The sequence below is a fragment of the Prinia subflava genome, chromosome 3, assembly GCF_021018805.1.
Source record: "Prinia subflava isolate CZ2003 ecotype Zambia chromosome 3, Cam_Psub_1.2, whole genome shotgun sequence".
NCBI classification, from domain to species: Eukaryota; Metazoa; Chordata; class Aves; order Passeriformes; family Cisticolidae; genus Prinia; species Prinia subflava.
Genome location: NC_086249.1, coordinates 36,359,667 through 36,372,263, shown reverse-complemented (window position 1 = coordinate 36,372,263; position 12,597 = coordinate 36,359,667). Strand labels below are relative to the sequence as shown.

Below are 12,597 nucleotides of genomic sequence, written 5' to 3'. Positions count from 1 at the left end.
CTTTTCTGACCACATTTGCTCCAGATTTTCTGAGAAACATGGGGAAAAAACTCCATACTGTCAGCTAGGGCACATTCATCACATTAAATGTTGAAAAGATCTGTATTTTACAAACCTGCCATACATGAAATTGTATGCCATTAGGCAGCTATGATTTATTTCTAATTTTGTAAAGACAAAGGTAGCAGATTAAAGTTAGAACCTTGCTGGTGATCAAAAACAGTTAGATGTATTTTAGGGGCCAAGGGAGATGAGAAAAAGACAGGGCCACAAGACACAGCCAGGAACTATTTATGCTCCTTCTGAGTACCACACGCTTCAAGTTACATCAATTGAAGTACTTGTCTTTACATGAATAATAGTGATAAAGCAGTTTATCATTTGTGTTCTTCAACGTAGCCAGCTTATTCTTAATTAGACATTAGAGTGAAATATGGCAATATGGCAACGTTTTCCCTACACATAAACAAAGCTTTTTAGAGGATCAGAGCCTGTGATTCACACAGGAACTCCCACTCTCACCAAAATTGACGAGCCTACTCATACAACATCAAAACTGTGGTAAAAAAAAAAGTTGCTCCTTCTGTTTAATACATCTCACCCATCTCAAGTTCTGGGAGACACTGTTTGCTAGATGAAAGCTCAGTGTCAAGATGCACTTGTATTTTTGTACTCACATATGTGAATAAGTAATACATTGAGAATACCAGTATGATATTCATACTTCATTCACACCAAAATATACTAATTGTTCTTTTTCAAAGTAATTTTTAGGGATAATGAATTATAAAGCATTGGGCTGGTTGATATAGTTAACACACCTTGCAATGTTCCAATGCCAATATGCTACATTTATATAGCCAGCCTTGAGCAGTCTTGGATGACATGCAATGTCTTAAAAACCACAGACATGCGTTACTTTCATTCACACTGTTCTCTTTTGTTAGGATTACAAGTTGTTGAAAGTGAGAGAAAGTGACTTACTACCTCCTTAACTGACATTTTAAGCATCTTACTAGTACACTAATAAAGAAGCTTACTTCTAGGTATAAAAGAAAACAGAAAACCCAACAAACCAACCAACCAACCAAAAACAACAACAAAAAACCCACCCCAAAAACTCCATTCTTTCTTCTTATGGTAGCAAACTCCCAGGTAACGTGCCTAAGTAACTTGCTTTAGACTTGATGGTGAAGGTGTGCTTGAAAGAGATTATGCAGTAGTTAAGAAACCTACCTACAGATTGAATCAATTTGCCACTTACTCATGTTACACGCTTCTGGACCACTTTACAAACTTGATAAAAGCATCCATCTGAAGTTGTTGTAAATATAAAGGTGGTCAACAAGTATTTAAACTTTTCAAGAACAGCAGGTAAAGCTTTCAGTCCAAGGTCAGATTTAATGAGGACAGCCATCAGGAAAGGAAGTCAAACAATCAAAACCTTTCAATAAACCGAACTGTAACTGGGGCTTTTAAAACTCTTACCAGCCAAAAGAAAAAGTTAGGAGCTCCTAAATATTCCTTCAGCTTCAGCTCTAAAATTGTTTGAAGCAAACAGCGGCTTATTAGTGCAGCAGACACGGGAAGCGCTCGTGAACATGAAAGCCCCGCTCTCAAGGGCTTTTTGTTCGCCGCTCCGGGGCTGTCGAGACCTGCAGAACCCACGGGCGGCAGCCGCGGCTCCGCGCCCCGCGCACCCGCGGGGGCGGCTCGGAGCGGCTCTGCCGGAGCACCGCGGGAGGAAGGGGCTCCACGGCGGAGCCCCCCGGGGCTGCCGCAGCCTGCGCTTTCCACCATCACCTCCCTCGCCGCCCACCGCGGGCCCCGGGGGCTGCACCGCGGGTCGGGGCCAGGCGGGGCGGCCGTGCCCGGAGCCGCCGCTCCCCCCGGGGCCGCCCGGCTCCCGCACGCACCCACCTGCCACGCCGCGGCTGCGGCAGCCCCGGCCGGCCCAGGAGCGCCCGCCCCGCACCACCCCCGCCACAGCCACCGCCCCCGCCACAGCCGCCGCCCCTCGGCGCCCGCCCCGGCACCGCGGCAACGCCGGCCCGCCCCGGGCCTGCCCCGTCAGCTGAGAGCGGGCAGCCAATGGATGGATGGATGGATGGATGGATGGATGGATGGATGGATGGATGGATGGATGGATGGATGGATGGATGGATGGATGGATGGATGGATGGATGGATGGATGGATGGACGGATGGTGCTGCTGGGAGGGCATGAGGGGGTTGTGTGTTGTCTTGTACCAGTGGTGCGAAGCCAAGGTGAATCACAAGTGAGGAGCTAGTGTCCCTTTCATCCCACTAGAAGGACAGGATAGCAGGGCACTCCTGTGCCACCCCTGCCTCCAGACATTGCCCAGCTTTGGACAGCAGCCTTGGCATTGCTGATCCCCCTCAGAGGGAGCTCAGGCTTGTGGTTGCTGGGCTGTTCTAAAGGGACTGGACCTTGGTCACTGTTCAGGTGAGTGTAGAATGAATCCTCGTAACTCAGCAAAGCCCTTTCCACCTCTCCTGCCCAAAACACATGACAGAGGCTTTCTGACAACACACTGCAAATTCTCCTTTCTGCAAGCCCTCTTTTCCAAAGTACTTGAGTAGCTTTTTTTTTCCTGCTAGCTCAGAGCTTGAAATATTTTATGCATTCTGCAGGTAATAAGTTACCCAGCTGTACATAGTATCAATACCAAATGCCAGTATCCATAGAGAAATTGAGAAATCCAGTCCTTCATGCACAGTAAATTTTTCACAGTCTCTAGGTTGGGTGTTACTGCTGCTTACTGTGACACAAATTAGGAGCTTTTCTGGAGTTAGTGATGCTCTAACATTGGTGAAACCAGTCTTGGAGACCTTGGTAAAAGAATTGCTGCTGCAGGGATTTCAGGTCATTAGTTTTACTTCTAATGAAAAGGTTAATGATTCACTTACAGTCTAGACAATTGTATGGAAACACAAGGAACTGGGTTAGGCTCTGAAAAAAATGAACAAATGCTTATACTGGGAAGTAAAGCAGTTTCAAACAAACAAAATTTTTAGAGCTCCTCACAGACAAAGTTTTGAAGATCACCAGCCACACGTGCTTCTCTAAAAACAAGGAGTGCTTATTGAAACCCAGCAAGTCATATACAAAGAGAGAAATGATTGCTGCAAAACTAGTTGTTTTCAATTATAAAACCCAAACAACTCAGAATGCACAGGGGTTTCCATGTAATTATCTTCTAAAGGGCCTTCAAAGAAGAGCTTTGCTTCAGGACCCTTGCCAGGAGGAGCTCTGCAAGAGGCTGGAATTTCAGTGAGGAATGGCACACTGCGGCGCAACAGCAGCGCATCTGTTGTGAGTGGCAGCTGCTGCACAGCACTGAGCATTGTGCACAGTCTCGCTATTTACAGGCAATCTTTTGTATGTCATCTGTTTTCCGGAGCCACCAGGGAAACTACTGCAGGCATCATGTATGCTTCAGATACTTGTTTTAAAGTAGTATAGTTAGACAAAGGTATTAAAATATCCCAGAGTTCTTGAAGTGTTGACTAAACACTCAGGATTACCATATAAAGAAACATTAAGACTTTGATCAGACAGTGGGTTACTATGCTAATGAGCTCGGAGCAACATGTTGTCTGTAACACTGAAACTTAAACATTTAAGTCCTTGTTGTAGCAGGTAAAATCTTTCCTCTGAATGTAAAATGGATGAATTAGTTCCATTCATCATTAAAAGATGTTGAAAATTGCAGTGTTTACTTTGTTTTAAATCATGATGTTTCTCAGGAAATTGAAGAGGTGAATTGTTAGAACTAGTACAGAGATTCTCACTACAACAGAGAAAGCAAAAAAGAAATATTTGGAAAGCAGTTTCAGCTGACCCCTTTGATAAGACTAAGTTGCATGACATATCTGATGTGGAAGCAGAAATTGTACAGCAATAGGAAGTTGTTATCTCCATATCTCAAATGCTAACACAGTTCCCCCAGTCAACTGTGAGATAGATCTACTCTTGTTATGACAGCTGTTGGAAACTGATGTCAGTATAACTGTGCAATGTCTTTTGATAATCTTAACTATTACAAACCTTAAGATATGTTCATGATGTTATCTAAGGCACATTGTTTGGAAATGGCTCTATTTATAATCAGAAATTTCTTAAGCCATTTTAATAAATAAATCATATACTTGTGAGTTTCCTGGTCAGATTTGCTTGAAAAAGCATTGTGAACTTTTTGTTTCTGAAGGCTTAAGCCTGAGGATTAATTAATGTTTATACAGCTCTTAGTAAAAGCAAAGTTACTAGTGCCAAGAATTATTACTATTTAATCCTTAAAAGTCAGATCAACGACAGCCTAAACTGTCAGAGAGCTGCTATTTAAAACAACAAAAATGCTGAAAACCCTCTTCCCACCAAGCTTGAATGTGTTCAAGTGTGCTTTCATTTCAGCCTCACTTACATACAGACAAGCAAAGATGTTTTTCAGTTTAATTGGGTTGACGCCCATCTTTGTTTAAATATCTGGGGAGATCACCTAGAATCCTAGGGACTTTTTACAAAATGAAGAAAGCTTTGTTTCTTACATGCATTTTCAGGGCCCAAAGGTTGCAAATAATTATCTATGCAAATCCCACTCAGCAGTGTAATCTATCTGATTAACCAGTGCTCCTTCTGTGTGGAACTTCACCCATTTGTGTGATAGGTCAGATCCTTGTAGTGATAGTTTAATTGTATGAGACTTGCATAGCTATTTTGACTTCTGAGGAAAAGACTCTTTGCGTTATTTTTAAAAATTTGCTTCCCTTTTTACTTTACACTAAACAGAGCTAAAGTTTAGAAACAATTTTCCTCAGAAAATAAATGTACATATTGGAAAACAATCAATGAGCAAGAGGGGACTGGGAAGGCAGAGAAGATCATCACTGAAGCATAGAATTAATAAATAAACCCATCTCTTCAGGATCTTTTAGTACATCATTGTTACTTAGGGAGAAATACTAAATTTTGCTTTGGCTATGCCTTAAAGCTTATTCTTCCTTGACAGCTATACACATATTATTCATACAGTGCTAATTACTTTCCTTATAATATAATTGACTTGTTAAATAAGAATATGAATTAATTGGTGGCATAGAAAATTAAATGATACCAAGACAGGCCTAGTTAATCTGTGTTTGGTATATTATCTCTTGATATTCAGTAAATTGAAGTATTATATATACAAATATAATTTTAATTAGAAGAAGCAAATTTTGCAGACTCACTAATGAAAGCTAACTACATTTATCTGGAAGGGTTGATAACTTGATCTTACTCAGATGCAAGCAGACTGTTAAAATTTGGGTTTGCATGTTGCACAATGATGCATACTGAAATATGAACATCTTGAAGATCCTGTGGACTGGTAGACCTCTCAAAGAATAGTTTTCAAGTGATGCTTAACAGCTATAATTTATGCTGACTTTTAGTTGCAATTTGTTAATAAATGTATTTAAGATTTATATACACCTAAATTTAGCCTTAAAAATATACAAGTCAGTAGTACTAGCCACCATTAAGACTAGATCTTCAAAGACCTCAGTGTCTGGAATGTTTGCAAGTCTGGTCCCAATTATGGGTTCTAAGTTCTTCTGAAAATCTAAATTAAATTTAAATACTACAGAAGGACTTTGAGTCTTATGTCAACAGTCTGACTCCAGCTGAAGGCACGGAACACTCATGGATTTGGCCCAAACTCACACAAAGATCTGGCCCTATAAAACTGTAAAAGTGTGAGTAATCCTACAACTTCAAAAGACTGTTTCTTTATAATAAATTTCTGGAGATGATGTCTTAAAATTTCTTCAGCAAAATACTTTTCATAAATATGAGTTTGAGAAACAGAATACAAAACACTGTGAATGGAAATTGCATCACTAAAATGCAGCAAAACTTCCATGAACATCAGCAATACTTGCTGTTGGCTCTGGACAAACCTAAGATTTCTTTAATATATTTATTAAAATGCCTTTGAGGAAACTTCTATCATCAGGTTAAAAGATTACTTCTATTTTCAAGATTTCATATGGTACAGCTGAACTTTAATCCCTCCAATCCTAAAATAAAACCATTTCCTTTTGTGTATAAGGATGTCATGTTTTTAAATTTAGTTCTAATAACTTGTGGAAGTGGAGACTTTTCTTCATCTCAAGCATGGAACTGCGAGGCTTAAAAGTGTTTTTTGAAGGAGACACAGTTCAATAAATTCACTGAGAGCTAAAGAAGTATTACAGTGTGTAGGAGATATGGTTGGTCTTTCCTTAGAAAATAAGTACTCCCCTGAGTCATGTAATACATGTATTCAAATATAAATTTACAAAACTATAGACGGTGTGAATGAGCAGTGCAGCCCAAAATCTTATGTACCTCCAAAGCATTGAAAAATACTGGGTTTGCTTCAGTTTTCTACCTATTATTCTAGATAGTCTGTTCTCAGTATAATTCTGCCCAAGAGCTGCAAACAAAATGCTGCATAAACTATAAACAATCTTTTGAACTTTGTACACATAATGATGTGTAGTATTATTGGTTATGTGAACTTTATAATTTCTTAAAATCTTGCAACACAAAACTGAAAAACCCCCAAAATTCAGTACCTGTTATCTGATGAAGTTTTCCAGTGCCAGAGTTTCTGCAGCTTAATTTCACACTGCCGGAGCTTCTGTATTAAATGCTTTTACCGCCTTAAAAAAAAAAAAAAAAAAAGAAAAGAAAAGAAAAAGAAAAAAAAAAGAAAGAAAGAAAAAAAAAAGTATGTCAGCACAAGCCCAGACGAAACTCCAAATCCGGGAAAATAAAATTAACCATGCAGATCAAAGGCAGACGAGCACTGAGACCAAATGCCTGTAATCTGATCAGTGATCAGTTGCCGTACATCAAAGGCAGTGCTTTGGCGAGGAAAAAGAGCTCCTTTTCCAGCAGGTAGTCGACTCAAATTCTGCCTTTCAGTGCTCTCCACCAGCTCTTTTCCCCCTTTCCTTGCTTGTGCTGGGAGAATGAACACGATTCTGAAATGCTTGGGGTTGAGTGGCTGGATCTGTAGCTTTTGAGTTCCCAAGCTGTGTTGTGGATTGTGTGTTGGAAGCTTTCCCCAGTGCCAGCGGGTTCCGCTTTATCCCTTTCATCTCGCTGAGCTGCAGATCCCATGACATCATTCAATGCTGTGGGACTGGTTAGAGAGCTGTAATACAGCCTGTGGGGGAATGCAGCTAAAGAGCAGCAAGAGTTTGCATGATTTCTAATCAGGTTAGTCCATTGTAACAAACCCAGGGCTCACTTCAAAGTCTTCACTACATTTAACTTTCCTTCCGAGATGGGAGAATCGTGTAGGCATAAAGCTTTCTTTAAATGATGCTTTATAATTTTGTCTGCAAAAGGAAGTTACAATTTTCCAAAAAGTTCTGAAAGTCAGATGTGAAGTTTGGTTTGCTAGGCTGCTGTAAGACATGAGAGAAAACTAGTTTTGTTTGTCTCTTTGTCGAGATTTAGAGCAGAGAAAATGGTGTATTTTGCACACTGGCATTGGATTTTTGCACTGGCAAAGCCAAGCACAATAGGGCATGCTCTTAATCCCTGGCTCACGTCCTCCCTGCTGCTTACTGTGTGGCCTTTTGTAAATCATTTTATTTGAGTCTGATTCATCTGTGGCTCATGATTCCTTCACGTAAACGAGCTGTAAAGCTGCCATAAGTAACTCACAGAAGTGTTTTTCAGTGTAAAGGCATTTTTTAGCTAGGGCAGATTCAAAGTGGTCACCGCTGTGCTTCCGCAGAGGAAGGCTTTTGGGGGCATGAAAGGATACGGACACTCTGTGCTGCCGCAGGTCACAGTCCCGAGGATTGCTGGAGGCTCCTGTGCAGCCCTGGCCAGCAGGGGAATCCTCAAGGCTGCTCTGACTTTCACTCCTGCAGTGCAGAGGAAAGGCAGAAGAAATGTACTACTGATTTCATATTCTGTGATCTGAGGCTAAGTTAGCTTTTGGCACGGAGATTAATTTAGCTCTCTGTACTTCAGCTGTTAGCAAAACACACAAATATCAGGCAGGATGGATTTTAGGATAATCAGCCATGTCGAAGAAGTCACTGAAGTTCCCATGCACGCATACCCCATACTTTGGGCACACCACATGTGCAGATGAAAGTGATACGAGCCTGTCAACCGATAGACGCAGGCAAGTATTTGCGCACCGAGTAACCGGGAATTCATTTAAAAGGCAAAAGTCAAAAGAGGTAATATGCAAGACAGAGCCGCCTTGAGCATTAAAACAAAAGCAGGCAATGAGCGGACAATGGGTGCTGGGTAGCCGAGCGGCGATGGGCTGTCTGTGGCCATCCTCGCTGCGCTCCCGGTGTGTGAGTGCGCTGCAGCCTCCTCGCTGCCGGCGCTGCCCCGCTCCGCGCCTGGCGCGGCCCGGCCGCTCGGGATGATGCTCCCGCCGCAGCCGGCGGCATAGGGAGCCTTCTGCTGGCCGGACGGGGCACTGTGGGCAGCACCGGGCCGCCAAGGAGCACCGTGCTTCCCGCAGAGGGCAAGAAACACCTCCAGAAAGACTCGAGAACCTTACAAAGGGTGCTGCAGAATGTAATTTTGTTGCTAGCTGGACGGAGTTTAAATATTGGTTTGGGTGATCGATCCAGGCAGGCGTTTGAGGGATGGTCTGGTAACTGAGATGGAGAAGAGATGATGCACGTACAACGGAGTATGGTGCAGGTAATGAATCTGACTTATAGGTATACACCACTGGAAAAAAACATGAACCAACCATATCCTTCTCTCTTTCTCTAATTTCCACTTCCATCTATTATAAATAAAATAAAAAGATCCAGGCTGCTTACTTCTCTTTCAACATTAATTTGCGTTCCTCTGACATACAACCCTCTATTACTGGAAAGTTTTTTGATACAACTCTATTTGTAGCTTTTGTGGTAAAACTGGAAATGTCTATATTGAAATAAAATTTGGGGTGGACTGTGCAGAACTAAAATAACCCCTTTAATATCAATGGTGCTTTAAGAACAATGCTCTTCACAGAAAACACCTCTTATTTCTCTGGAGTCTACGCAAAAGCAAGTCCTGATGGTTTATTAGAGGTCTTTGATCTTTCTTTCATACACATGAAAAAGAGAATTAAGGTTAATTATTGCCAATTTAACCTTCTAAAGCGTAAGCATTGCATTTTGCATGCATTTTGCACTACTTTTCACTGTGGAGCCTCTCAGCCTGAACTATCTGCTATTCCCTATTCTATGGCTCCTCAAAATTTGGCCAGATGTGCATAATAATAACAACAGTTGTCTCTATAGTTCAATATTTTTCCAAAAGCTGATAATGATATTTTTCTCCTTACATAAAATGAGGATAAGATTGTGATTTGTATAAAGCACAGAACAGACCAGAGCCAGAAACAGAGCCTATCTAAGATGACACTTCTCTTTTACTTTTTGATCATTAGCTCATGCTTTCTCTTGTAATCACTAGCCTGTCAAGGTATTCAAGCACAAGCGGTCTGAAATCCATTAGGTTCCTCTCTAGATGCTTGATTCTAACCACTGAAATTACTGGGATAGGAACAGAAATTCCTGAAACTGGAGGTTTTACTTACTCACTCTCTAGTTAGCTAAAAAGCTTTTCTGGAAGAAGCATTTGTGATTCCTGTGCAAAACCAGAGAGGAGTCCCTGAAGTCCTGCAGAGGGAGATGCTCTCTTCCTAATTAATTGCTTAATTTTTTCTAAATTTAGACAGAATCTTCCTTGAGAAACATTTAGTGGGTTTATCCTTCTCTTTTTACCACATGAGGATCTCAGGCTCTTAGATTCCTCTTTAAGAATTTTTAGGGGAACAGAACAAGATCCAGGGCTGCTATTCATAGCCAGTGCTTAATAGGGTCAAAGCCATAAAAGACAGTCAGTTTATAGAAATAAGAACTTTCTGGAGATATTACTTAAATATAACTAAAGCCTTTCTAAGTGGGGCATACATGGTGGATATCCTATTACAAATATCACACAAACAGCACTGATGCAGGTACAAGCTTTCATTGTACACATCTACTGTGGCTGCTGTCTCCTGATGATAAGTGGTGAAATGATGATTTATAGAGGTGGAAGACCATTTTCAGAACCTTTTATGGCAGATCAGCACTATCTCTGAAGCAACGTTTATCTGTCCTGGTCCCAGCTGATGTCAGAGTTTCTGATCATCACCCTCCTAAAGCATTAGGGGGATACTGTTCCATGAGGCAAGCCAGTCCTCTGGTTAGGAGAGGTGTTTTAGAATACCCAAATCCAACCCCCTGCTTTATCTACATTGCCATCCCGATAAAAGCTAACATCCTGTTTCTGCTGTATCACATGGGTGTTGTTACTCCAGGTGTTGCTGATACCTACTCCCACTTCCTCCTTCAGCACTTGCAAGCCCCTTAAGAGTCATAATATTTAAGAACTTCAGATACAGCACCTTTAGGCAGAAAAATCAAGACCCTTTAGCATTTCCTGAAAAACTGGCTTGCTGTTATCACCTAGTTTGTCATCAGACTCACCCTAATCTGCAACACTCTACACAGTCAATTGCAGTGCAGCTCACCCTAGTTAGTACTAGCTTTGGATGTAGTTCCATTAGTTTTTGACTTTCAGGGAGAAAAATTCTCTCTGCCATTTATGTATTCTGCAATAGCAGGTTTCTGACCTCATGACTTGGGTGGAGAAAACAGCTTTGTTTTGCCTGTCTTTGGTCCTGAATTTTTATTGCAGTTTGCCTGTGGGTTTTTTTCTCCCGTGGGTCTTCATAGGAGACAGTTTTGACTTGTTCCCTTATGAGTACCTTAAGATCTAAGCAAAATAGAGATTCTTAGTTCTTGGCTCACCAGGTGGATCCCTCTCAGGGAAGCCTCACAGGCATTGCCACATGTAGATAATGTGGAAGGTTGGGAATTTGGCTTTGAGGTTGTCCTCGAGGATAATGTAGATGCATGCTGTAGGAAGTAATACCTAATTTACCTGTGATTGGGAGTCAGAAATTGTGGTTTTATTCCTGGTTCTATTACATGGCTATGACTGGAGGCAAGTTACTTTTTCTCACTGTGTTAGATTCTCAGTTGTGTAAGTTTTAGCTAAAGTTAAATTAAATTAATCATGTCAGTTTATGTTGTATGGCCATCCAGTTCCCCTCAGTATGTTCTCCTATCCCTTTAGAATAATATAAAAATAATTGTTTATAATACCATACCTGAAATAATGCAAAGCAATTCTGCAGAATTACAAACCAAAATAATCAGGATAATCAGGTCCTGAAATTTCAAAAGTTTCTGTATTGAAAGTGTTCTTGAAGATTAATAAGAATAGCAAGCATTCCTAGGTCAATAGTGTCCTTCTCACTTTACTGTGCACTGAAGTTTCATAGCCCTTACCTCTCCTCACACACATGAGGAAAGAAGCTTCTGTCATGTCTTCATTCTTTATTGTTTCATTAATGAAAACACAAAAGTTTCTTTCCTCTTCTACAGAGTTTTTCACCTGTAGTGAAATGGTCCACTGTGATTTTCTGCCTGTTAGGGTTGGTGAAGTTCTGCACCAGCCTGCGAAGTTTAATAATCTTGCACTCTTTCCAGAAGTGCTGGTGGAGTTGTGTCAGTGGCTGCTGAAGGTTGATTAGAAGTATTGCTCTCGTAGCGGAAATGGGAGGTTTGATGATTTTGTAATTTGTATTTTAGAAGCCAGCGGATATTTTTTAAACACTGTATTCTCATCCTACTTTAAAGAAAAGTTATCTACCTTGTAGCACACCCTATTCCTCAAAGCACTTTATTATCCAACCTTTACTCTTAAAGCATGCTGAGTTTTCACCCATGAGATGTCATGTTTTGCAGAAAACAATATAACTCCCCCAAAACTACAAATCTAATTCTAACTGCTTTATAGAAGATGCAATGAAATCAGGCTCAGTGGGAAAAAAGGGAAGGGAGAAACAAATTTGAGATGTGCAATTCAGTGACCTGGAGTAGAGATCATAGCTGGCCACCTGCCTAGTTGTTATCAAAACACAGAGTTTCAGAAGCATTCCCTTGAGGAAACTCTAGCAAGATAATTTCTAAAAGATCATGAAGTTAGTTGCAACTAAAAAGAGTGTTCTTATTTTAGACAAAATGTTGTTTATAAATGTACGTCTGATCACAGAAACACTGCAATCACATCAACACACTTCTAACTTCAAGCATTTGTTCAGTTTTTCCCTTTATTCTCACTTCATAGTTCAGAATTTTCCCCATTTAAATAAAGCATTTTCAGTCTATTTCACAGATCTTTTACTACTTATCCCTTCCTTTTCTGTTTTTTCTGCCAATCTTAAGCAGAATTGGCCCTCTCTCCCAAACTTTATTTTCCCCACAAGTGATCAAGGACAAACTAAGAACAAGTTTACTGACTTCTTTTTGGTCAATGTTTTACTTGAAATTGGTTTTTTTTTGGTCAGTGCTTTGTTTGAAATTGTTTTCTAAAATACTCTTTTATATGAGAGCTTTGATTCAGTACCTATTTAGTTAAAGCATGAACCTGTAGGAATGCAGTAGTCAACATGCT

General features: G+C 40.7%; 1 protein-coding gene across 3 annotated transcripts in view; it reads right to left on the bottom strand.

Moving 5' to 3' along the window:
• The window catches only part of TNFRSF19 (TNF receptor superfamily member 19), a 56,048-nt gene extending 48,941 nt beyond the window's left edge, over nucleotides 1–7,107 (bottom strand). Inside the window, exons 1-2 of one of the 3 annotated variants that reach the window (XM_063394682.1) lie at nucleotides 6,899–7,107; nucleotides 6,621–6,707 (exon numbers count right to left, since the gene is read on the bottom strand). The gene's annotated coding sequence lies outside the window, so the exon portion shown is untranslated. Of the gene's footprint in view, nucleotides 1–1,488; nucleotides 1,624–1,920; nucleotides 1,974–6,620; nucleotides 6,708–6,898 lie in introns of those variants that run through there. The other 2 variants (XM_063394683.1, XM_063394684.1) reach the window with 2 other exon arrangements.
• Between the last annotated feature and the right edge of the window lie 5,490 nt (nucleotides 7,108–12,597).